Source organism: Columba livia, chromosome 16 (assembly GCF_036013475.1).
Source record: "Columba livia isolate bColLiv1 breed racing homer chromosome 16, bColLiv1.pat.W.v2, whole genome shotgun sequence".
NCBI lineage: Eukaryota > Metazoa > Chordata > Aves > Columbiformes > Columbidae > Columba > Columba livia.
The window spans coordinates 10,463,607-10,490,889 of NC_088617.1; the positions used below are offsets into that span (position 1 = coordinate 10,463,607).

A 27,283-nucleotide genomic window follows, 5' to 3' on the forward strand; every position below is an offset into this window, starting at 1 on the left:
ATATTAATCCAGATCTGCCTGCCTGCCCTTCTGCTTGTTGAATATTATCTACTTCTTCTGCCATTTCTTCCTACTTAGTAGGCTGAATGAGAGCACTAATTAGACTCTGGTGCCAATTTACTGATGCACCATCTTCTGTTCACCCCATGAGAGAGGGATTAGCTGAACGCGACAGCTCTTCGTCTGAGTTACTGGCATATGATATTTGTTGTAATTCTGTCATGAATGATATCTGCATAACGTGCAATTATAGCTTTCTTTCCATATTGAAATCTATATAGTATTCTTTCATTTCCCTTGAAGGAAAATCATACCCTGTGCAACTATCTTCATAGTTTTATGGCTACAGGAAGTTTCTAGGCATTTTTTGATGGTGGGTGGGAGAGAAACATTGACTTTCAAAGACCCATATAGTTTTCCTTCCTCTACAGAAACACATTGTCATTCCAGCTATGGCTATAGAGAAATTTGTTATGGTAAGATAAGCTGCACATACAACTCACTGTAACAAAATTTAAAGTAATGAGGTAAGGGAGTATGTTTACAGTTTTAACAGGGGCCCACCACAGAATACAGAATAACACGGGGACCTGAGTTGATTGTGAATAACCCATTTTATCTTTCTGCACAATATTTATCAGCAGCACATAGGGAATGAGTTGTAAAGGCGTGGAAGCTGTTCTCATATAAAACAAGGCAAAAGCAAAACCTAATTTTCAATATTGTGAAACTCTGTACATGACTTGATAAGGACAAGATCAAAATGCTGCAAAACGTGGCGCACGCTCAGTTATTGTATTGCAGTAACCCCACAGACCGCAGCCAGATACATCCATGTTGTAACACTGACTGTACTGGCAAATGCCAAAAAGAGCATCTCGGGCCCAGCGGTATCTGCTGCGAGACACGGCAGTGATAGAAAAGGTGCGATCAGCCTGGCTATCGCACAGCTCTTGGCAATGACAAGTGATCCTCAAGGCCTACGGCAGTTCACTGATTTCCATTAGGAGCAGCTCATTACATGCTAAATTGGCCGCTGGGTATTTTATTCTTGGTTTATGTTTGGCTCCATATAGACAGGACCAAGGCAGATGGGTCTGCCTTGTTTATCATTATGGAGCTCTAGTGGACAGGTTTTAAAAAACCCTTTTCCTCTGCTGCCTTCTGAAGTTCACTCCTACAAAACAAATCCTCTGATCTTAGTGACTTCACGTTCATGTAATGCGAGCCCTGAAGAAGTGAAATTCATGCATCCAGTGTGCTGCAGAAAGGCACCAAAGCAAATCCATCTTCCTGTTTAAGGGATGTTATTGTGAAGTTGCTTTTTGATGTTCACCGACCCCCATGCAAGCCTGCAGTAAACTGCCTGCTGTATCTGTACTCAGCGTAAAGGTTATGGCCCAAATGAACAGAAAAATAATGAACCGGCTTGTACAGGCAATAAATAGATTTTTGCTCTAAGATGAGGTGCACGTGGGTTGGTTTCGTTTAACCCAGAGAAAAGTTAATTAAACAAAATACACCAAAAAAAATAAGAATCCAAGGGCAGGAACCGCATGTATTAATACATTCTCCTAGCAGTTGAGGAGAATCATAATAGAACCAGGGGTTTCTAGGATCTTGCTATGGAATTTTTGTCTTTGGTTTTGCAGCACTAGAAGGTTTTTGTTCCCCACACAGTGATAAATTCTCTTACAAACTGGACTGAGAAGGAGGAGGAAGGGAACTGGGTGGAATCAATTACAAACCATATCAGACGTTTAAGTTTAAACACAAGACCTTGCAAAGGCTTGCATGAAATCTTACTAGCAATAAAAACAGGACTGGTGCCAAACTAAGCACCAGAAGTATTCAATAATAAAATACAGCTGTCTCCATTGGCACCTACCCACGAAAGTTTGTCGTTTTTACTGTTAGAAACGCTGACAAAGAGAAATCTAAAAAATGAAAACATTTTTTCAAAAGAGGGAGGTTTTCATGAACTGCAACCTAAATATTCATTTAACATTGGAACATTCCATAAAAATAATTTATAGCATAATTTCTTCTTAGAAACGCATTTTGACAGAGTTCTTTTCAAAGACTGGTTGTGCTTGGCAATGCTAGCAGCTTTGCTTTCAAATCCGTAATTCGTAATTATTAAAATACTCTCTATACACTTTGCTTGGATTCCAGCGAGGCACATGGGAGCGGGGGCCCCTCTTGCTTTGGCTCCGCGCACCCCGTGTCAGCTGAGGAGGCTCAGGAGACAGCCCCAGCCTCAGGGATGCAAACCCCACATACAAAACCCATCCCAGGAAACTCGCACGGTTATGAACTATTTCTAGGAGGAAGGTTTTGCGGAAGCGGCCATGGAGGCCGCAGCAGTACCTCTGACTCGCTCAGCGAGCATCAGGAAACAGAAACAGAACAAGACCTGTTAGCACTTGTAACTTGCTTAACATCTGGATCCATAGTGAGGGACTTTCTTGGGGAAATAAAGTCGGTCTAAGTGCTGGGAAGTGAAAGACATACGTGCACTTGCATGTGTGTTCACACACAGAGGTAAATATGTATGTGTTTGTGGCTGCCCTGTAATTCTCATCTGCTGTGCGTATCTGCTTTGGTAGGGAAGTTCTCTTACTCTCTTATTTAGCTTTTCTTCTAAACCGCTGCCCAAACAGCTGGGCTATGAGTACCAGTCCGTCTGATATATAATCCTGTATGACTGTGTTTTAGCACCTTTTAAGACACCTTAAGAGATTTCTTCTTTAATAAAGGAAAATGAAGACATTATTTGCCAGTTAAAGAAGGATTTAGCGTTTGGATTACAGCCCTTTATTTACAAGTATTTTATGATATAGGAGGGGCTAGACACTCCTTCCACTCTCCCAAATGTGCCCGAGCTTTGGTCAGATCCAGTCTCAGATTCCTGCCACCACTTGCACTGATCATGGTCAGCAGAAGGATGATCAGGTGGTAACCGCATTACTAAAGATTATTTCCAAAAAACATAGTAATTTTACTCTTACTTAAATTTTCTTCTTGACTTTTACTCCTTCTGCCTCTGCCACGGCCTCATTTGTCCACCGGAATTTGCTTTTCCCCCATATAAGCTGACAAAAACTCAGCTGTTCTGGTGGCCACATCCTAGCCCAAGGGCTAGAAACAGTTCTTTTCTCAGGTGGACTACTGCCAACTGTGTCCATGAAGAGCTTTCCATCTTCCAATGGGATGTCATCCATTTAACACTTAAGGTCTTGCACAATCTTTTTCCCCCACCTCCTCTTTTAGTGTGTCTAATAAGTCAGAAGGAAATTTAATGGTCGCACTTTAGAATTCCTTAGGTTTTCCTCTGACTATAATCCTGTATTTTTAAGGCATAATAATCATACATAATTGGTTTTCTGAACTTACAGTGACAATGGAGTGATGGATATGCTTGCTCTTCAGATCATCTACTCTGAATTGTAATGTATATTAGTTTTCTTTTTCCAAGACTGAGGTCTTTAAACTAAGAGACTATTAAGTGTGTAGAATTCCAGACTAGTGTATAGGAAAAAAACCCTGTAAAATGCTCCTCTTGTTAAAATTACAGTTACTGTACTGTTCTGCTTAAAATACTGCACAGTCATAAAATTCAGCTTGAAAATTATATGATCAGTCTCAAAGCAACTGCTGTCAACAGTTCTCCTTGTCAGTCCTATACAGTTTAAGTACTGATTGAATTCTACAAAGATAGTCAAAAATAACATTTCAGCATTGTAGAGCTGGGCTCTGGGATTGCTTTGAGTTTGCAGGTACTACACAGGCCAGCAATTATTGATGTTTAACTGAATGTCATTGCAAGTAACGAGGAGACACTGTAACTTTAAAAGAGTAATTTCTTTAACGGCTAAGAGTGACTGTTATCATTTTTTTTTAATTCTATATTTATTCCAGCTTAGTCCTTAACTGAGAGCCATGCTATGTAATAATAATGGAACTGCTCAGACAGCAATTTGCCAATGTGCTTGAGGCCCTGTCAAACCACATGGCATGATGCCATAATCAAATTCATAATGTCTTATCTTTTTCAGATAAAGTAATCATCAAAAGAGTGCTGGCATGAACAGCGAAAAAATCAGGGCTCAGACATGCTCTAATGTAGTGAGCTGTGACACAAATTGGGCTGTCCCTGTTTTGCCTTTCTTCTCTCTCTGTGTTTCCAATTGGTCTGCCAAAGAAACGCTTCGGGCTTTGTTTCATACCATCGTGTGAGACAAAGGAGCTTCATAAAGAAAAAGAACTTGAAAGGGTTAAAATTTCAGAGTGAAATGTTGGTGTTGTTCTTTCCCCCCCCCCCCTTCTTTTTCCCTTTAACACAGTTACTGGCTGGCATTGTAGAGAGCAAATCCACAGACTTGAGATTTTCAGTTAAATCAATAAAATATTGTTTAAAAAATGGAGTTAAGTGCATTATCTGTCCATTACTCCATTATGGTTTGCCCTCAATCATGGAAGTGAGACAAAGGTTCCCACAAGGCAAATCACATTTGTAGTTAACCTAAACCAGCTCTCCTGTATTGGGGAACTATTTAAGGTGTATTTTCAGCTTGGTAATTAAGCACGTGCCTACCACTAAGCATATTAGTAATATGGCTGCAGTCAATGGAATGATACCGGGGTTAAAGCAGTTGCTTATATATGTAATATCCATAAAGAAAACAGAAAGGAAATCACTGTTGAAGTGCAACAAGAATGAAAAGATAAATTTTTTCATGCTGTAAAATATACGGGGAGGGAAGAGAAAAAAATCTTATTTTTTGTTGTAGAGGGGCCCAATTTGAAAACTAGTGAAGTCATTACCATGTTTTTTGGCTTTGTGGGCTTTTTCCTTTTTGAATTTATTTCCCTGCCGTTTGGCGCAGACCAACTCGAACATCCCATTGATCGGCTTGTGCATTTGCTTTGAGTTGTGTCTGTTTTACATATTTGCCCAGGCCTTGATGCCATATCTCACTTGAATGCTCCTGTGACGTATATGAGGCCCAGGCCTTGCAATGGTCTCATATATCTCTGGTGGATTTTTATGAACTGCAAGGCAATTAAAGCCCCGTTCTCCAGTATTCTGAGCACCCTCAGCTCCTGCGAATGGCAGCGGGTGCTCAGCCCTTCTGAGGAGACCTGAACCTCCCTGCAAGGCTGTGTCCTTGTCAGCATGTTCATTCTGTATAATTAGGAAATATCTGTTTTCCACAAATGTATCACCGAAACAATCAAACCACACAATGTTAACATTCCCAAGGACTTCTGCACCTGCAATAGGGAAAGTAAACACGAGCCAAATATTTTCAGCCTTCCTTTCAAACACTGTTATGTTTGATTTTGGCCCCAGAAGTGTAGTTGCCACATTTTGATTTCCTAAAATGAATAATCCTCCTTCAAAAGTTGAAAAAAAGTTGGATAATTAAGGGGCCCAAGTGTAGATTTTTAAAAATGTTATCTTCAATCCATTTTAAGATATATAAAGCCCACAAGTGTACTATTCTGATGGGGAAAAACATACAAAAAATCGGTTTGAAAATGTACTGCGACACTACAGAATACTAATCACTCCTACACAGAGAGCGCCTTCATTTTATCTGCTTTTGCAGAAGGTTTTTATAAAGTCAGATTTTAGAATAACTAAAACCCAGTACAACTGAAGGAGACAAAGCTTTGCATTTGAACAAAGGAATGTTTTCTCAAAAAATAACAATGACGATCTGGTTTGTGCTTTTATAGCTGTGCATATTCTAGATGATGGATAGATGGTTACACAATGAGTGTATATAGTGAGCTGAATATGCTCTCCATTAAAAAAATCCCAGAGAACTAAGCTTCAATGCAAATTCATGTGACGTGACTGCTGGCAGATTTGGCTGAAGGATTCTATGTATTAGGCTTTCTCCTGCTCTAAATGATGTCCAGACATCATTTATAATTCACCAAAGAAAAAACGACGCCTCCTGGATTCTGGCTTTACAAGCTTCGGAGGCAGCTTCTCCCTTTCTTTTGACCTTGGACACACTAATACTTGGAGGTCCAGTTCCCTTCACTACAAGTGAACTGGTTTACCACAGACTTTCCCCTTTCTTGTGTCGAGGATTTCCACCCCTTTCCTTCCACCCCATGTCCTCTTAGATGGGTGGATCCATGAACGGAATAGCCAGGCAAACAGCTTGCCTTCCCAGGAGATGAGTTCTTTACCAGCTGTGATATCCTACAGGAAAGGGCACAACTGGAGGTCACCTACACGTATTTGTCTAAGTAGCAAGGGTTATTTTCCTTGCACGTTACTAAAAACATGGTCAGCAGACCACTGAGAGAAAGGGAGAGATTCATGCTGAGTTTTGGAAAATTCTGTCTCGGCACAATGAGGTCATAGCTGACCTCACTGCGTTGTGTTTACCAGCAGAATTTAAACAACCAGGATAAATCATTGTCAGTGCTAGCAAGAGGAAGTTAATCCAACAACCTTGAGAACATCATTACAGTTTTTCACACATTTTCTATCTTTCAATGTCTGAGTGAAATCTTATTTCAGTGCTGAAGTCCTTGGGGCTACGGAAAGCAAAACTATCAAAGGCACCTACAGGTCCCTGTCTTGAGCAACAAATAGAAAGCAAACAGAACAGAAGCAAAAGCAGATGGCCTTGCAAGAGCCCTGAAGAAGATCCTCCAGGTCACATTTGGTAGGCGGCAAAGAGAATTAAATCCACAATGTCTACACCTCTTGTAGACATTGTCTTCCTTGTGCTTGTCTTAAGAGATGCTGTGTGATACCTTTTGAGTCTGACTCGTAATGTTAAGACTGCTTCATTTATATAGAAACATGAATGCTTAGCATAAGACATCAACAAGGCAGATCTCCATCTGATCTAGATTCTCCCTGTTGTCAATGGAGGATGCATCTGACCTATTTGAGATGACTACCATAAAATAATGTTGCATCACACGAGGTTCTTACCACTGACATGAAAGGAAGTTGTGATGACGAGCTCAGACAGGGATTTCAACACTGTAGATGTCTCAGACTAGGTGAGACAAGTCCTGCCCACGGCTATGTGGGCATTGCCTCAATGAATCACAACCACAGAGACTTCTCCAATACTTTTAGAGATGGTAGAAATCTGATGGTTTTGGTTTCCTGGCAATACTTGAATGGGAAAGGAATGAAATGAAATTCTGTGGTATTTTGAAAATGTTTTTTCAAGTTTTCACTGACATGAAATTTTTTAAGCTTTCCGTTCTTCAGAGAGTGTCATTTAGATGTTCTCCTTTGAGCTTTGTAAAAGGTGCATTTTGCACCATATGAAATACTTTGAAACAATAATGACCTCAAACAGAAAAGGAGACCATTTTATTTATAAATTTGTAATTATCCTTTTTGAATTCTTAAGTTTTATTTAAAATGAAACAGTTGTTAAAAATCAATGTGTCATTCCTGCCGGATTCTCCTGTTTCACAGAAAAGAGATTGTTGCCTACTCTGAATATCTTGTTTCTGAATAGGATGGTGCTTGGGAGAACGGTGCAAGTAACCAGTGTCAGGAATAGACGTTCCTTACGGATGTTGATCTTGACTAATATTTCTGTTATGCACATAACTAGTTCTCTGTTACACTGCATAGACTCTTCACCCCTTGACTTCTTGAGTCAGAGTATGCCACAAATTAATTCTATAATGTGTTAAAGGGTTAACGCAACACTTGCATTTTGCTTTATGTTTCTTTTTCATTTTCCTGAGGCTCGGAACTACTAATGAAACTAGACTAAGACTTCGGGAGGTTTCTGCCTCTATGTGTCCCCAAACTCTGTTTCTGCTCAGGCCCAAAGATTTGTTACTTCTCTCTTTGTCTTCTTCAAACATCCTCTAGACTTGGCACTGAACCAATTATGTACAACCAATTTTTATTTAACTACTCTTCCTTGGAAAAATAAAACTTAATTCTGTTAAGATTCCCCAATTATTATAATGAATATCTGCTGGCCATAATCAATCAAGTTGCAGTTAGAAAGCATTCCCGCTGCCGCAGCAGAGCCCAAATCCGGAACCACATTGTGCTGGTTCTCTTGGCCAAGATGCACCCAAATAATTTAATCAGACTACTGAAGAACCCTACAGCTGTCATGACTCTTCTCCTCCTTCAGTAAATAAACAGCCAAAGGGACATAAAACTACCAGTCCAACATAAACATATAGGATGCTTTCCTTTATATGTTTGGGCAAGTGGGACAATTTTTAGACTGAACAAGGGCTACAGCAGCTAGGTGATGTCCAGAAGTGGTCTCTGGGGACAACTTTGTGAGTGGTAACTAACTATAAGTACCCACAGCCTGGCAATGTTTAGCAGAATGTTGGCAGACACACTGCATAGTACTAATAAATTATTAATGATAATTAAGAATAGTTTGCATCCATTTTATATCCCTTACTGCAATTTACTTCTTGTCCTGCTAAACAGGGACATGAAGAACAGTTCATCTTGTAGTGATCTAACTTTGTATAGCCTGCTTTTGCATCTTCCTTCTGTCTCTCCCTCTCTACCCCAAGCAAGCTACATTCCATGAAGATTTCCTCACGCACCTCGGTTTCTGGTCCTCTCATGGCATCCCTCTGGGAATACCCAGATACTTTTGTGGTTGCTCTTCAGTCTTCTACCTGTGTAATGAGCGGTTGCTGCCTACCTGTAGAACCTTGCACCTCTCATTGGATTAGTTTGTTCATTCCATTTCACCAGTTTCTCAAAATCCTTTTACATTCTCATCTCCTTGTCCAATGTGTTTGCATCTTTTTTGTGTGTGTATTTTTTTGTATATATCTGCAACTTGATCCTCTCTCCATAGAGGGCAATATGTCCATGATACCTACTAACAGCCCTCGGACTGTTTAGCCAGTTCGTAACAGCCTAGCACAAAACAAATCAGACACAATGCATATGAAACATTTAACATCCCTAACTTGCTGTAGCTGTAGGATCTCAACATCGAGGGATGAAACACCACATTGTCCCAGCTCATCTACTAATTGATCTAATCCATCTCCAGATCTCTGGTTTATAATTTTGTTCGGCTGATGATATTTCAGGAAAAATATTTAGGCTCCTTTCCTAGGTTTTAATAGAGTTTCATAAACATAAAGTCATGGCTGTTCCCAAGCAAAGACCAAGTCACAGATACATGTGTGAACTGAACCCTCTGGTGGTGAATGATCCTTAACAAAAGTTTTAGCTCATAGCAAAGACAAAGTAAAACCCATTAGCCTAAATATCACTAAAGAAGCTTAAGTTACAGGTTGTATCTCATGCTCGTGATGGGCTAAAAGGAGTACCTGGTTATCTAAAATCGTTCAGATGATGCACAGTGATTTATTAAGGTGCAAGAACTGATTTGTGAACCTGACCAGAAGATTTATGAAAAACAAAAGAGATCTATTAAACATCAACATGATGGCTATAAATTTAGCCAAAACTTCTCTTTTGTTTTATGAATAAAGGACTACAGAAAAAAGTGTTGTAGTTCAAACAAAAGTGGACTTTTCAGAGAAACCCTGAGTTGTACTTGATCAATGGGGAGTATTTTATTTGACCTGAAGTGAAATTTTTCACTTCATTTTTTAGCTATTTAGCTTGTCTTAAAGGAGCTTCATTTTTAAAACATTACCTGAACTTTTACATGAAAAATGCCAATTTGAAAAAAATGTTCAATTGGGAAAATGTCAAAATGAAAGTTTTTGGCATTTCTGAAACAAACATTTTAGATAAAAAATGTCAACCTGAAATGTTTTGACATTTTGAAAATTGTCTCCCTTTTTTTGAATCTGAAACTTTACCAAATTTAAATTGAGTTTACTATTTGTCTAGAAAATAATAACTGCTTGTGTCGGTAGTTTTCCCTGGGTGAACAGATAATCTTCCTGCCAAGTTAGCATTAAAACATCAGCCAAGCAACTGTGCAAACATATATTATAAAGCAGTTGTTGCCTTTACTGCAGCTCAGATTTGGACTTGTTAGTGGTTATCTGTCTATCTATCTGTCTGTCCATCTATCTATCTGTCTATCTATCATCTATCGTCACTCTGGCACTTTACTCTGTCCAGCTTCCAACCTTGCAGCAGTTCTATGGTCCACAAAGACAGTAAGAATGGGAGAAATGACTATGGTTTAACAAGCGAGCAGTTTTCCATTGCATTAAAATTATATGTTTATTTAAAAACCTGGCTAGTGGCAGATTTATGAAAGTTCATTCCAGAAGAAAAAAAGGAAAGGTTTATCCATTAAACAGAAGCAAGACCATGATTGAAATGAGTTTTAGAGATTGCTATAGCTAAATTCTCAAATTAAAGCAACTCCTCCTAGACCAAACTCACAACATTCCAAACCACATTGCAAGGGGAATTTGGGAATGGTTCCTTTTTTGCAGCAGCCCCGTGGTGAGGATCCTCACCTCAAAGCAGGGGGGGTGTCTGGGGAAGTGGGTTTGAATCCCTCCAAGCAGAGAAGACACTTGGATCCACCTCCTGACCCAGCCAACCGCTCAGCAGTGGGATGAAGAGCACTCCTCTGCCCGTTTGTAGCAGGAGGCACTGCTTGCCGCTGCAATATGGCAGGTACACACTGAGAAAAACCTCCTGGATTTTAGGGGGAAGCAGGTAAAGGAATGGCTCAGTTTAGAATCCCAGAGTAGCCTGAGTGTGCGATAGGTGCCTTGCTTCTCAGCCTCCCACATTCAACAGGAAAGCTGTGGACACTTGGGAAGTTCCTGTCTATTTGACCTTGAAGTCCCTTAGTTGGGAAGCTGCTGAGTCACAGGATCCCAGAATGTCAGGGGTTAGAAGGGACCTGGAAAGCTCATCCAGTGCAATCCCCCCATGGAGCAGGAACACCCAGATGAGGTTACACAGGAAGGTGTCCAGGCGGGTTGGAATGTCTGCACAGAAGGAGACTCCACAACCCCCCGGGGCAGCCTGGGCCAGGCTCTGCCACCCTCACTGGGAAGAAGTTTCTTCTCAAATTTAAGTGGAACCTCCTCTGTTCCAGTCTGAACCCATTGCCCCTTGTCCTGTCATTGGTTGTCACTGAGAAGAGCGGTTTTGCTGAGCAGAGTCTAGACGAAGTGTCCTACTCCAACATCCTTTCTGCTGCCTCTTTTGTATTTGGGATGCAATACGTTGGACCGAAGGGAGGGGATATGTAGAAGAACACATTGATTTGAGGCTGTTGGGAAAGTGTTAATTCACCCTTGCTGGGGCAGGGGTGGATGCCGTAGCACAGCTGCCGGTCGGGAGTGCAGAGACCCAGCAGCTGCGAGGAATGAAAGCCTTCCCACAGGAACACTGTAAGGGTTTGAGATGGGAGAAAGGAGTGGGTTTCCGCTGGCATCAGTACTGGGTGGAAGACTCTCCAGAGAGGCTCTAAGGCGACTGCAGTGGGCTGAGCAGCCTTCCTTTCAACGCTCTCCTGTGTGCTTTAGTTTAGAGAAGCCTTTCAGTGTTTGGGAAGAGAGAGGGTACGCTTAATATTGACACTTCCATTTCACAATGGGGTATGACTGAAGATGTTTTAACCTCTCTTAACTCCGACTTTTTGCTCTTTTCTGAATATCTGTGGGCTTCTTTGACTGTTAGGGGATTTCTTATCCCTGCTGGTTCTAGTTTAAGCGGTGCTGGGCTTTTATGTTTCTTATTAGCTAATTTGAGGAAATTGGATAATGTGCGGCTATTAAAAGTTACTGAGCTTTTAGAAGACTGGTAAAAAGTATGTCCAGTGCAATAACTACTGCCCATCAACTGGGCTGTGTTGAGTCAGGGCTCAGCCCACTATGTTGCCATGTGTGAATTACCCACCTAAATGCAGCGAGCCAGCAGAGATGCTTCATGCTGAGTCCTGAATTGACACCAAAAGGGAAACTTCCATCCAGACCAGAAATATAAGGAAATAGAGCAGACTAACCAGTGGTGCAAAACCCACAATGGCTATTAAATAAAGCCAATTTTTCTGCAGACACTAAGACAATGTTTAAAAATACAAACATCTAGATAATTAGAGGAACTTCAAATCTGTCTTCATAGTGTTTCAGGCAGGATGACATTGTCAGCTATTCTATTTTGTATTGATTCCAACAAAGCTCAGTTATTCCCAGCCTTCCATTTCAAATGCAGCACCTTGTTTTCCTGTATCTTGAAGCAAAGAAATTAGATAAAAACTATTGATTAGCAAGGCAGAGAGGGGAGCGATGTCTGTAACCTTCCTTTGTCTTGCAGCTCTGCAGCTGAGGCAGCAGTAATAGGATTCTGTGCGAGTGCGACTGTGATGAGGTCACACTGCTGAGAAGGGAATGAAAACACTGCAGTCAGCTAGATCACTTGCTTCTCTGATAGTTTTTGATATTGTTTGTCAAATTGTGATTTGAAGGTTATTTCTCTGGCGGCTACAGTTGCCTCACTTCTCTTATGCACTTGGCTGGGCTTTTAAAAATCAGGCATTCATATAAACACCCTCTTCTCTCTCAGAGTTTCTGGCTCTTATAGAGAGCCAAAAAGGCTCCTGATAAAGAGCAAGAAAACAAGTCTCTCCAGAAATTTTCCATCGTTATGAGATTAGAGCAGTTATTTGTTACAATAAATAAGATTTGTTTGGTCTTTCTGCCTCTTCTTCCTCCCTCCCTTTTCACTAGGGTGCCGCAGTCTTCTTCAGTTCAAAACAAGTTCAATAAACACTTTCAAGACATATGAGCCGTGAAGGGTTATGCTGATTTAGTACATAGTGGCATAGCATTTATTGATATCATTACTCAGGAAAGACATGAGGAATCTCCTCATTTCAATTGCTTTGAGAAACAGGCATTTTGTGACCTACCTAGGGCAACTGAAAAAGTGTACAGGAAGTGGAGAAAAATGAATCGTGCTTTCTCATTCTGAATGGGCTCTGCCATTGTCATTCTTACATTGCTTCATAGCAGTGAAGCAGCTCATTGAGGTGACAGGGAGGAAACTGAGGCACAGAGGGTCAGTGATGTGTGTACTGGCAGATGTTCTCAGGTAGTGTCAAATGCAGGTTAAACACTCAGGGCGACCTGGCCCTCAGGACTCTACTTTTGGTACGTAAGACAGGCTGCATTCCTCTCTTCCCACAGAGGAAGAAACCACGTGGGGCATGCGATGTCTTCCACTAATCAGACCTTGGGGGTTCTTTTTCCCTTTGGAAAGCTCCCTTGCCCTAGTTCTCCTCCCGTAACAAGACACTGGAAGATTGGTATGGAGATAGTTGGCTAAGAAAACCCTCCAAATAAACTTGTGGAGTTGCATGGCAGTAACAGGATGCCTTTAGCAGGCAGCTGCCTTGTCTGCTTGAGACTTACTGTGCAAAAACAAGAATGTCAGGTCAAGCTGCATATTTTGAGGCTTGATGTTCCACCCTCTAAAATAAGTGATGTGGGAAGAAGTCTTTTGGGAAAACTCCTTCCCCAGGCTTATTACTGTGGGGTTTTCTGTGGGAAGAAGCAAGACTTTCCCATCCCCTCCTTTACCCCACGTGGTGCTCTGTGATTATAATGTGTGGAACTATCTCATGCTTCCAAGAACTCCTCCAGTGCTGAACAAGCACACTCTGGGTGTCTTTCCTTAGTCTTTGTTCTGTTCTGTATGATCCTGAGGACATCGTTCTTTGACCCTTGTTTTCTTCATCCATGTGAAGAAGGTGATATTTCCTTTCTCAAAGGCTGTTGTGAAAACTTTTAGTTGGTGTGGGGTTTTTTTGGTGTGTTTGTTTGTTTTTTTAGTCCCCTACCAGACGGAGGGTGCTATGAGAGAGCAAAGCATCGCGCTGGAATTGATTTGTTTGTAAGGGAAAGCTGATGCTACTTTAGAGATATTGTTCCCCCTTCTCTCAGCAACCTGCTGGAAAGACCATTCTCTCCTTTGCTGTTGCTGTTTGTACCATCCTCGTCACATCTAGGGCTATGTTGAGGGTACTGATGAAGAAGGCTTAAGATAAGAGCTGTGGGGACACTACCTCTAGAGTGCCCAGTGAATGAATCACCGACTGGACAACCAGAACCACATAGTGCCTGATGAACTATAAATACCTGTCAGTGGGCTGGAATTGGGCCCTGTTGGTCCAGGGCTGCAGTAGGAACGATCTCATTGCCATTCAGCAGCACCTGTGTGCTCCCGGAGAGGCGCTAAGAATGGAGGCTCCGAAAAAGAGATTAGAGGAAAGCGGTCAGTGGGGAAAAGGCTTGAAACTGCATTATTCTTTAGAAAATGAGCAATTGCAATGTACTAAATAACACAAACAGCACATTATTTAAATCTCTAGAGGAGCAAAGCTTGGCTGGGAGGTTTTTTTACCCTTCTCTTTTTTCAATGGATAGGTATCTTCCTTTAATTCCTACTCATCTTTTCATTTGACAGATACATTTTTTTTCCCCACCCCTACCCAAAAGATATTGTTAAGTGTGGCTTATCGCAAGGGCATGTGACTTTGTAATCAGAACAACATCTGGTGCTATAAAGAAATGAAGCCCCAGTCCAGAGCAGTGAGTAAGGTTGGAATGGCACATCCTTATGATATCCAGAAAGATTCTACCCACAAGTTTAGGCAAATTTTATATTTAATCTCTTAAATATTCTCAGCCACTGTTTGGTGTATTTTCGTGGTTGGTCATCTATCTCTTAGCAAGATCTAAAGGGCTCAGCCAGGTGCAAAGACAATTGTTTCCTTATTCCAAGCAGCACCAGCTCAGCCAGCTGGGCAGCTCATCTGCAGGAGGTGACAGGCTCAGGTCACAGCCTGCAAACCCAGCTCTGGGGCTGTGGTGCTGTGGTGCTGTGCAGCCCTGCTGAAAGGAGAGAACGCAGCTCTGCTGAGGAAAAATTTATTAAAAAAAGAAAAAATCTGAAAGGGTGAGCCAGGTACTTAAGGAAGGAAAGAAGGAGCAGGAGAGGTTTTGTTATCGCAGAGAAAAAGGCTGCAGTCTGACAATTTTCCATGTATTGCTCTGACCCCAAATTACCCTTCCTTCGTAACAAAGGCTTGTATTTTCCCCACATGTTATATTAATCTGTTTTATCAGCAGCCTGTTTAAGTCTTGACTGCCAATTCCCCATGTCTACCATTAATGAAGAACCATGTCTGCCATTATTTTAATGGCTTCTGTGATCTGTAACTCCACGCATCTTGTGTTGGGGCCGGTTAACCTTCTATCCTGACATTCTGTTCTTTTAGAAAGAGCCGAAAGCCAAGCAGTGGCAAGGATGTCCAGCACTGCACAGGGTGGATGAATGCAACCTCTAACGTCTGATGCACAGCCCGCCTGCACCCATATTTCTAAGCAATAGTCCATGTTATAAATAAAGAGAAATAATGTGCTTCTGCCTGAAGCCACTGAGAGACGTGTGTACAGCGTAGCAAGAGGACCCGCGTCATTTGTTGTTAGTTCTGTTAGATTTGGAAATGCGCTACTTTTTCTTTAGAGCTCTGTTGCTAAACAGACATCTTTATTTCTAAGTGCTTTCTTTCCTTTGTTACCCCAAACTGCCAAAATTAGAGACATAAGAAAGGAAGTCAGTTTTGTTTAATTTATGTTAGATTTGTTTTGTGACATTTCCTGGATACATTTACCCATCACATTATTAAACAAGAGTTTGTTTTCTGGAGGCTAGAGCTTCAGCTTTGGCTATATTTCAGTAAGACAGGAATTTAAATAATGTCAACATGCTAAGAAATTAGAAAGTCTTTCAGGTGTGTTTTGCAGGAGAAAGTTCAGAGCTCCACTATCTCTTCTAATAGTTGGCCTGGGGCTTTTTCAAATGTATAATCTTATTTTTCCACTCATTTGAAATGTAAACAGAGAATTTTCACAGAAGATGGAGGCATCCATTTGCAAATAATATTTGTTTTTGGCAATTTGTTTCTTTAATTATGATGATAAATTTCCACTATTTGGCAGCAGCACAAAGAAATATGCTCTTGCATGTCTTTGTTCCTTCAGGAGGAATGGAGAAAGTGGGTCTTCAGAAAGAAGTTGCCCCATCTAGTCACATAGTTCTTGTAATTTACCCCAGCGAGTGATGAGAAACCCCTTTTTTCCCCTCTCCCATGGGAAGAATGTTTGGCTATAATTCAGAAAACATGCTTTTGTTTGGACAAAGCTTGACTGACTCAGGACAAAACCCAAGTCATGAGGTTGTACAAAATTCTAAGATGAAATCTGCCTTTATTTCTCAAAAAATACTCAGTTGTAATGAGTAAAATGCATATCTCCACATTAGTTAAAGGTATGTAGTTCAGACGTACTGATACACCGGTAGAGTAGCTGACTTAAATTTGGGGTTGTTCTCAACTGGAAGACCCTAAATCAGGCCCAAAGCCCAGAATGCTTCAGATGCACTTTTTAGAAATAATGACTCCAATACAAATTTTGCACATCTCTAGAGTACTGGATCATCCAAAAGTTGTTGCTAAGTAATTTAGGTATATTTTTGGGAATTGGATTTGGAAAATTCACGAATTAATCTTTAAAATCTCTCAGTTTTGTAGCACCACACACAAGCTGCTTGTTACTTCTGCTTCTTAGGCTAACAAGAGCCAGAGGTGTGGGAGAATGTAAGGGATGAATCTGAGTCTTTTTAAACCTCATATGCATTTCTCTGCCTCAAGACTGAGCCAGAAGATCTCCTGTATAGACTTAAAATGACCTGCCCTTTTTACAACTGTATCCTGTCAAAATCCACATTCCACAGTATGTGTGCTAATGTTGAGAAAGTCTTCTGTTTCTCAGTGTAAATACGAAAGTTTGCATTTAGTACTGTCTTCGAGGTAGGTTTGTAGCATAATTATGAAAAAGTTGTCTTTTTGATCCCTCTGTTAGATTTCTTTTGTAATGACAATGGAGAAATATATACTTATAGTTTTTAATCTGTTTATTTAAACTCTGTCTATAAACTGCATTATGTTTTCTGGTGGATATTTCATGCTTTGGAGAGGGAAAAAACCATTTGTGGGACACAACTTGACATACAAATATCCCCTATGGATTCTACATACTGAACGCTTGTATTCATGGGGCTACCGATCTCATAGAGGAGGGCGTGTGAGTTTTCTGCTTAGTTTGACTTCTTTGTGCCGATTGCACTGGCTCGTGTGCTGTGTAAATGCCAGCACACCGTCACTGAAATGCTTTGCATTCATGTTTTCAGCAGGTGAAGGGGAAACCCTGAAGTAAACATGTAGCGTGAAGAATGTTTTTGACTCCTTAGACCTCTGCAGACTAGTTCAAAATAACTGTAAAGGATGTTCATATTCAGAACTTCTGAACGGGCCGTGGTTCTGGATCAGGAAGAAGGAGCAGAACTGGATGAACTGGATGCATTCAATTATTTATTCAAAAGCTTTATCCCTTTCTGCTTTTGGATTTCCCACGACTGAATTTTCTCAGTTTTGCCTCTGCTGTATTCTTTGGCAAGCAAAGGCTTCATGCAAATATAGTTAAATCACTGGGCTGGTCAGGGGCCCTTCACATTTGCCTGGTTTATGATGTTTAGTTAGCTAGCTTAGCCATATGGGGTTTTTAATGTCTTTTTTCTCTTTTATTATTCAATGCCTGTTTAATTGTAGCTTTTCTGAATAAATGGAGAAAGAGTCCTAAAGACAGCAAGACAAATAATTCCCAAAGCAAATATAATGAGGGAAACGAGGAGAAGAGTTGGTGAAATATTTACATGGTTTGAATTTTCTGTCAATGTTCCTAAAAATAGAACAAAAAATTAAATAAAATGAAGTACTCAGATGATTTGTTAGTGAAAGGAATAAAAAGAATTGCAAACATGAGAACAAATGTTCATTTTTATTCCAAGAAGTAGTTCTTGGCAGCATTCAGGAAGCTCTAATAGAGAAGATGAAATGTGGATTTTTTTTATCCCACTTGAGCATAAATCAGTGTCCTAGACTAAACAATATCTATTGTACAACACACTGAATTCTTCTCTTTTGTACAAGTGTTCAATTAAGTCTGTAAACTTGACAAAGCTACATAAAAATGTATTTAAATGACTCAGCAGGTGCCTTTTGTGCAGTGTGGGCAGTGTATCCTTTCTAGGATGCGACACACATGGTTTTCATCACTTTGCGACATTATAAACTGTTTGGTCAGTGATTCTGGGAGAATGTATTAATACACATACCATAGCATCATCATGCTAACAACCTGGATACAATTCCGAGGCTACTTCCTGCAGATTCCTTTCTGGGACTTGAAACCATAAGAGAAGAAAGCTCTAGTTAAACCGGGATACCAAGAGCCTGGTTTAGTCGCCTTCTGGTCAGGCACTCATCCTGCAGCTCACTGCTGTCCTGCAGCAAAAGAAGTGCTGCATGAGGAAACTTTGCAGTAGTGTTCAGGAATAACGGCACTTACCTAATTACTGGTGTGATCATGTTAAAGGTTACATTAATAGGCACCCATGATGATTGAATGTGAAGGCAATGGCGTGAATGAAATGATAATTAGTGTAGTATGAGGCAGGTGCATTCAGTGGTGCATGGGTGGACTAAAATGTTATACATATAACTTAATAACAACAATTTGACTTTCAGAAGAAAAGAAGAAGCCTTACAGTATCGTTTGCCGCTTTTAAGAAGTTAGGCCAGTTATGACTTATATTGACCAACTAGGAAATCACGTGCTGTGTTGGAAACATTTGAGATCTGCCTATCTACTGATTGAGGTCACCTACCTACTGATTTCTAAACATAAAGGGCATCTTAAAGGATCACTCTTCTGGAGGACAGGGTCACCAGAACAGAGTTGGAAGCTTCAATGAGTGCAGCTTTGACTTCCTCCGTTCTTGGAGGTGTCTTGTGTAAATGAATGTGTTCGGCCTTGTTAGCAATGGTGCATCCTAGAACTGATAAAGGTGACTTGTGAGAGATGTCTGCCTCCTCTTATCTCAGATGTCTCTTTGAAAAGCTCCTTTGGCAAGAAGCCCAGGAGCAAAGGGACAATTCTTCTGTCCCAGACACAACTTCTAAAGAATCTGTAAAGTTACCAGGCTCTGCTGGCTGTTATTTCTCTTCCCTCCCCTACAGTCTGCTTTCCAGATTATTTTTTTATTCTGAATGTGTGACTGCTGCTCATTTTGTTGATGCAAAACCTCTCAATAACCAGCAAGATAAAGGTTGTTATTGCCTTCATCCCATCAGCATCACTTAAGCTTTGGGTCTGGCTCTGTACACTTCAAAGGATTTATAGTCTGTACTCCAAGTCCTTATCCAGTTTTTCTGAGTTCGCTTAACTATAGATATGAAAGGTCTCAGCTCTTCACCTAAGTATCAGCTGTACTAACCAATAATAAAGGCGTTTAATGTAGGCAGGAAGCAAAAAAGGACATTGTATTACAATGTTTAACTTGTGAAACAAGAGGAAATATCTTCAACCTGTGATCCATTTGGGTTGCATAAGCTATGAATGAGCTATTGTTAGATGAATATTAAATATACATGTATATATTAAATATTTAACTTGATCTTTGTTCAGTTTGCCTTCTTGTAATTCCTTTTCAGTGTTCATAGAAAACAAACCTGATTTTTATACTGCTTGCCAGTACTGACCTCAAATTTTCTGTTTGTGTTAATCATATCAATTACCTGCACACATGAGTCAAGTTGAACTTTGTCACTTTATTGGACGAATACTTCTTGGAATACGTCCATGCCATGAAAACACTCCCTGTTGCTTGAAATAGTCTGTGAGTGGATTTACTCTTTCATGCATTTCTATCTCTGGAAGTTCTTAATTCTTAAATTTTTTTTCAGTATGACGCTTACACATGCAACTGTTCTAGTAACTTAGGCAGCCATGATAAAAGAACTCCAGAGAAATGCTGTTATCAAACACAGGGATGAACGTAACCTGAAATGTCTTTTCACAACAGGCACTGGAGTCCCCAGGTTTGCTGCGAACCACAAGTAGATTTGAAAGCTTCGATTAGTGTGTACCCACAGTGTGTCCCCTACAGCTGTGAACTGCTCCTCTTTGTTCGGGACTGGGCAAACCTCCAGTGGCTCTGTTCTTACAAGGAATGCATTTTCCAGTGTTCTGATTTAATGACTATTATTCAAGCTGAAGTCAGTTCCTTTCTCACACTATTTTAGGCTGTGTGTGGTAAACCTTTGTGCCACTGTTCTGCTCACAAAATTCTGGTATTTGCTTTCTGTGTTAAAACCAATACAAATTATACCAAGCTCTGTGTCTTATGAAATAAATGTTGGTTATCTTTCTAATGAATAAAGCCCGAATTTAAAAGAAGCTTGCAGATTGGTGTTTCTGCTGGCCTTCTAACCCTCCATTTGATTGCTGCTGTTCAATGCAATAGTACCAGGAAGCTCCTGTTATGCGTTTGGTGATGTACAAATACAGAACATTTTATTTCGGCATGATGCTTTATTAATCAGACTTTGAACAGAACTACGACATATGTGTTTTCCAGCACTTAATCCGTCCTTGAGTGTCTCTGAGATAGTTTCACATCCTTGTTGTTAGGTGAAGGGTGGATACTGGGAGGCTGCAGCCTTCGTGCTACAGGACTCTCAGCCCATCCTTGTCGCTCGTGTTTGCATCCAGGACCATACCCACAGCCCCGTGAGGAACCCTTCAGGAACGCGTTTGCCTTAAGAAATGGGCCAGATCTATCACTGCCTTACTCAGGCCCTCCATGCTAGTCGTTCAGGCATTTTAGTCCTTATTTATCATTTAGAGTAGGTTGAAATTCCAATTGAATTTAAAATTAATAAAATGGAACACTGTATTTTTGGAAACTATCTAGGGAAAAGTTATTATTTGCATTTTCAAGTGAAAATTTCTCTTACAATTTTTATTGTTAGATCTTTCTTAGGTAGGCTTAGTTACACAGCAAGATCATTTCATTTTGAAAATTTAAAACTTCTTAAGAGAAGGAATACAGTTAAGAAAACATACGCAGAGAAAATAAGATGTTAGTCTCACATAAAGGAAGAACAAAACTAGTTATGAAATCATTAAAACTAAAAAAAAAAATCTTTGACCAGTTTTGCTCTCCATTCAGTGACAGCAGCTCTGATAAAATGTATCTAATTAACACCCAGCAGATAACAATTATCTTGTATAATTATGATGAGCTTGTTTGTTCTTTAATTGACAGCTTAAGCAATGTTTTATGATGTTTATTTGACCTTGACGCTAATCTGCACCCTGCTACCGTGAGCTGCCAAACGCGTGGCTGTTTCGATTTCCATCTCCGCCACTTGCACTCACCGCTCGTTATCGTCCTTGTCACTCTGCAGTGGGACGTGTCCTGCGCAGTGTTCCCGTGACGGCCGCGGTGTCACTCTGATCCCTCGCAATTGCTCCGAGGTTGCTCCCGGTTGCTGCCCCTCTGCTGCCTGTCTGCCTGTGTCTGTGCAGAACTCTGAAATAGCTGACTCGGGAAGATCCACACAGCAACACGCATCGCGTTCTTCAGAACCGGATAAGATGTTCACTGGTAGAAGCTAAATCACTGAATGTATCTGATCGTTTTACATGGAGTTGATACGGATTTTACAATAGACCCACAATCTGCTTTCTATTAAAAGGTACGGGATAGCTCAATAACCAAATGTCTGCACTGCATAGAACAGATGCATTTGGTTTTGATGCATCCCGAGTACTTCGAGAGGATTTTAATTTCCCTACAAAGGTAGAATAAAATTTCTTTGCTGTCCTGTAAATAATGAAGTCTTGTGTGGCTGGAGAAGGATTCGGTAGCAGCAAACCTGCATTCAAGTTAAATCAAGGCAGATTTGTGTATCTATTACTGGTGCATAAAATACTAAATAGGATAAAGTCTGTGGATGTATCCAATAGATTAATAGTAACGAATTTCCTGAAGAGGCCTTAGAGTATTTTCTAACCTTTAAAGTAAACTAGGATTTACTCAAATGCCATATGAACAGATCATATGCTTTTTGCTTTAGGATTCATAGGGTAACTATTGATAGAATTAATAAAGAATAATTTTTCAGAAAAAGTGAACATATGGCTTGTTATTACTGACTTCAAGCCACAATCAGAACATTACCCAAATAACTGCAGAATACCAGCAGTATGTTCTCAAGCATCCAGTACATTAGAGCGTGACTCCTCAAGTACTTTGATTATATATGTTCTATTGTCAATATCTATCTGGTGCTATGTTCTGACTTCTGATCCCATTCAAATGCTTTATATTGAGGATTTTTAAAGGTGCTTTAAAAATTTTAAGTGGGCTTGAGGTGACATTACAAAGTTTTAGCTTGGGAATGTTTTTCAAAAACTGAAAAATCAATCAGTGTCAGTCCAAATACCCACAAGTCCTTTTCTTTTCTCTTTGTTTCTTGTGGTGTTGGTTCTCTTGTCATTTAATTGGTCTGACTCTTTTTCAGTTTAGTTTTCCAGTTCTTTACTCATGTTCTTTCGAGTCTTCGTGAGCTGAGTAAATAGATGCAGTGGGATGAGCTGAGAAAACATAAGACTTGCAAAATTTTTCCCAGTCACAGGGACAAATATTGCAGCTTTTTTCCTTAAGTTTTCTGCTGACTCTAGAGAGCAGATGGCTCCCGGCCAGCTCTGGCTAAAGGCATTGTAAAATATCTTCAGAAACAGGCAGAATAGTGAATACTGGGCTGCTTCTCCCACCAGTTGCCGTGTACCTCTGCAGAAGGAGAGGAGCTGGAACCAAGTGCACTGGGCAGGAGACTTGGAGCACTCGGAATTTAAACATCTTGCTCATCTAATTTGGCTGTCAGCTGTTTTATTCCTCTCCCTTTGATTGATGTATCTATCTCAATGCTTTAAGAACTGGGCTCTTTCTCAGCAGGGGTTTGCACAGTGCGTTGCAGGAGGGAACCTGAACTTGTTTGGGGTCTTCTGGGTTTCTGAGAATGAAGTAATAACACGATAGATAGATGTTGATGCAACATTTTGAAAAGCTTGTATCTAACAAATGCAGTGATTATGAAGAGTTGCTATTGCCCCAAGTCAGCATACACAAAAAGGGGGCAAACTTCAGCTCCCCTTCCTTGGCCTGTGCGCTCAGAGGAGGAAGAGAAACTGGCTATTTCGGAGCAAGAAAGAAGAGACTGACTTGATTAGAAGAAAAGGAAAAAACAAAACCAAAAACCAACCACCAACACAATAAACAACGAGGTTCCACACTCTGGATCATGGCATCATAGCTCTTTGCTGAACCCCGCTCTGCAGAGATTTCTGGCTCCTTGCTGCATTTCGAAACTCTCTTACTGTCTTGCTATTAAAATTATCTGTAGGAGACAGCCTTGTGTCTTTACTTGGCTGCCTTTGCTTCTTTTTTCCGATTCTTTTTTTCTTGATGAGTCATTCTACCAGCTTATACCCTATCATCAGATAGACCAGACAATGAAGTCACCGGGGTTGCCTGAGAGCAAAATTGGCCCCATCATCCCCAACCATTGTGTCTGCCTAGTCACTGATAACACACCGCTGGGCGCTGGCCTTCCAAGCGGGATGGAAAACTACCAGAGACAAGAAACCTCCCACCCAAACAAAAATATTGGTTGAAGTTTTTTTGGGGGTGCGTGTGTTAAATTTGGTGAAATGCTTCCAGCTGAAAACAGGAAATCGTACACAAATAAAACTGGTGTTATATTTTGTCAGTGTGGGAGGGACAGTAAATTATCTGATAGTGTCCCTGTACTCGTGTGCGCCAGCTTCAGCCTTTTGAACCTAGCAATGGCAGAAAACTTTATATCAGAATGTATACTAGAAAAGAAGGATGCTTGCTAAAAGTCACTGTTCGTTAACTTAGTACAGAAGCAAAGTTGAACTATCATTTCTGGAGGAACATCAGGGGAGAAATACTTGCCCCAGAGAACGTTTGTCTAGAAACAAGACACACCAAAGATGAGAAGAAAAATAAAGCAAGGATGAGGGAAGTTATTTTGTCAGAGTTTATGGTAGGTAAATAGCTGACTAAGAATAGCAATAAGGTTTTCTTATTCCCAGAGAAACGTTCTTTCTGCTGAACCGCCCTGCCCTTTGAAGCATTAAGACACTCATGGCTCTGATAGTGCTGATGGCTTGTGGTCTGCTCAGTTGAAAATACAAATTGAAATAACGAAGTGCAGCTGGTCTTTTGGGATCTATAGTAATTTGATGAGGAATTCCATAATAACTGCTAATATTAAATCTTTTACAAGTCTAAGTACTTGCATTGATAAAGGGCAGAAGAAAAGCAGAACAGGAAAGAAACTAAGTCTTGCAAAACCATAGTCTCCATAGAGACCTTTCTTCCTCCCTTTCGGTGTTTTAAACAAGAGGAAAACCTTTTTATTGATTAGCTAGCCCGTTCCACGAGATGTGCCTGGCAGTGCTTTGGAGAGGCTGAAGGGGCTGAGTTTTCTTGCTCGCCACCACAATCATTCTTTTGATTCAAAACCGGTGTGCTGTCATTTATTTTATGTGTTGCCCAGCGTCCCCAACACAGCCATGGCCCATGTGCCTCATGCTTCTGAGCACTGCGTGAAGTTCATGTAAAAGGATGCTTTCTGTTCCTGCTGTATCTGTAAAGGTGACTAAAATGTGCCTGGAGAAAGGAGAACCAGAGCTCCGCTTGCTTAGGCTGCTTTTTACGTCATGTCTGCAGAGACCACAGAGCCCGTCTCGCTAATGCTGAGCTTGTCTCAGTTCGGTTCTCCCTCAGAAGAGAGAACCTTATGTTTGCAAACTCACCCCAGGATCACAGTCCAGAAGGTGACTAGTTTCAGCTGTGTGTTAAAATCGTCTTGCGCTATTTTTCCAGCCTGATTCTATCTTACCAACCGTCTGGCTGTGCCTTCCTTTGCCATGATTCTTGCTTACGCTGTTTGTCACACTGGTGGAAGATCAGCTCTGTGTGTGTGTGGTTTTCCTTTTTTTTCTTTTTCTCTCTTTCCATTTTTTCCCTCCTCTCATTTTCCCAGAGTGGCATTTAGGGAGGAGGCTGAAAATATTGAACAAACTGCTGATGTCCCCAAGATTCAAATGTGTGAAAAAGACTCGTAAATGAGTCTAGCACACTCAGAAACATTCTTAACATCTGTTCAAGCAGGAGTACCGATTCCCTTTCTCAGAAAGCACAATTTGTCCTCCCTGTTATTTAGAACTTCAGATTTCTTTGGATTTAAATAATATCGAAGTGGAGATAAGGAAAAGAAGCTCTCTGATTATGGATATGGCATTTACAATTGGAGGCGTGGTGTGGATAATACAGAACCATAGAGTTTTAACTGGGTGTCCCCAGCTTCTCTTATATTGCAATCATCCTCCTTATTTAGCAGTATGGAATGTGCCATGGACTTGCCATCTGCAGTGGCAAACCCCATGGATTATGCCCCTGAACTGGTAGACATGGGGTTAGAGACTGTTCCTACAGAGCAGGAAAATGGCAACTGTTTTCCTCTCAAAATTTACTTCTTACGAGAATGAAGCAAAGGTGCCTTAGAACTTAACAAAAAGAATTTTAGGCTTTACTTATGTGTACTCCTGATGAGGCAAAAATCTCACTGACTCACTTGAGTTTTGTCTGGCAGCAAACACTTTAGGATTCTGTCCCCAAAATGTAGTTGCAAAACTCTCAACACTTCTGCAATTTAGTGAGAGAAAGGCTATAAATAGCCAGCCAGCCAGACAGAGGCACAGCAGGGAGAACCCAGGGGTCCGGGCTTCCAGTCTCATTCTTTAACCGTAGTAAAGAATTGCAGACATAAAAATGACAACTAAAAAGAAAGAAAAACAACCCCAAAACCCACAAACCTGCAAACTCTGAAAATGAAGAAAGAACAAGTAAATAAACGCTACATTTAAAAAAAAAAAAAAAAATGCGGAATTGCCTCAGCAGTTTCTGAGCTTCAGAGAGTGCTGCAGTAACCTTCACGCCTCCGCAGGGCTCGGGGATGAAGTCACCGCTCGGCAGCCGCACTGAGCCCGCATCCCTGCACACAGACCCCGGCACACAGACCCCGGCACACAGACCCTGGGGACACAGACCCTGGGGACACAGACCCTGGGGACGCAGACCCCAGCACACAGACCCTGGGGACACAGACCCCGGCACACAGACCCCAGGCACACAGACCCTGGGGACATGGACCCCAGCACACAGACCCTGGGGACACAGACCCTGGGGACGTGGACCCCAGCACACAGACCCCAGCACACAGACCCTGTGGACGCAGACCCTGGGGACGCAGACCCCAGCACACAGACCCTGGGGACACAGACCCCGGCACACAGACCCCAGGCACACAGACCCTGGGGACATGGACCCCAGCACACAGACCCTGGGGACACAGACCCTGGGGACGTGGACCCCAGCACACAGACCCTGTGGACACAGACCCTGGGGACGTGGACCCCAGCACACAGACCCTGGCACACAGACCCCAGCACACAGACCCTGGGGACACAGACCCGGGCACGCAGACCCCGGCACGCAGACCCTGCGCGGTGCGAGGGGTTGGTGCAGGCAGTGTGGAAGGAGGTTCTGCTGGAGTAGAACAGATCAGAGCTGTTACCCCAATGTCTGCGGCTAAATCCCACCATCAGTCGGGGCTGCAGCATGCTGTGAGCCTTGAATGGGTTTATAAGGACAGTTTTAACACAGGTGGATGAGAAATCTATGCAATAGCGTGAGAATTCTAGGGACTGGCACAACTTTATTTAATCACAATTAATCAATTAGCGATCCCCATTCAAGTGATGTTTATTGTTACAAATATGATGGTAACAACAGGGGATCTATTGCAATTATTCCACCTTTTAAAATCCGTACCACTGCTTTTAGTTCTTTTTGATATAGAAATTGTATAAGTCACAAGTCTTATTGCTGATGCCGTACTGAAAGATGAAATACTTTTCCTCTGGAAGGTTAATGTGCTGCAAGTCTCCCCGTGATTAGGAACAAAAATATACCAGCAGGTGGGATACAGCCAGAACAGAGCGAGTTCTGTGAAATTCAAACTTAAAACGGGCAATAAAAGTAGCAACGACATTTCAGCTTAGAGGCCTCCTGCAGGAGTGATCTATATTACCAAGAAAAGTCCCCTGGAATACGCCTGTTGTTTCAAGAATGAGATTCTGCAGCTTCGATAGCAGTTTTCCAACTGCACGTTGGTCCTCAAAGCCTGACAAGTGTTCTTCCCTGAGAAAGAGGGATTTTGAAAGTAACCTCTAACACCAGCACAAGGACAGCAAGTAAATCTCATTATAT

General features: G+C 41.3%; 2 long non-coding RNA genes across 2 annotated transcripts in view; one reads left to right on the forward strand and one right to left on the reverse strand.

Moving 5' to 3' along the window:
• The window catches only part of LOC135575586 (uncharacterized), an 83,681-nt gene extending 61,784 nt beyond the window's left edge, over positions 1-21,897 (reverse strand). The window contains exon 1 of the long non-coding RNA XR_010466623.1: positions 21,295-21,897. This is a non-coding gene — a long non-coding RNA (uncharacterized LOC135575586). The remainder of the gene's footprint in view (positions 1-21,294) is intronic.
• Positions 1-27,283, forward strand: part of LOC110356617 (uncharacterized) — a 233,407-nt gene that overhangs the window by 138,495 nt on the left and 67,629 nt on the right. The gene's annotated exons all lie outside the window — the stretch shown is intronic.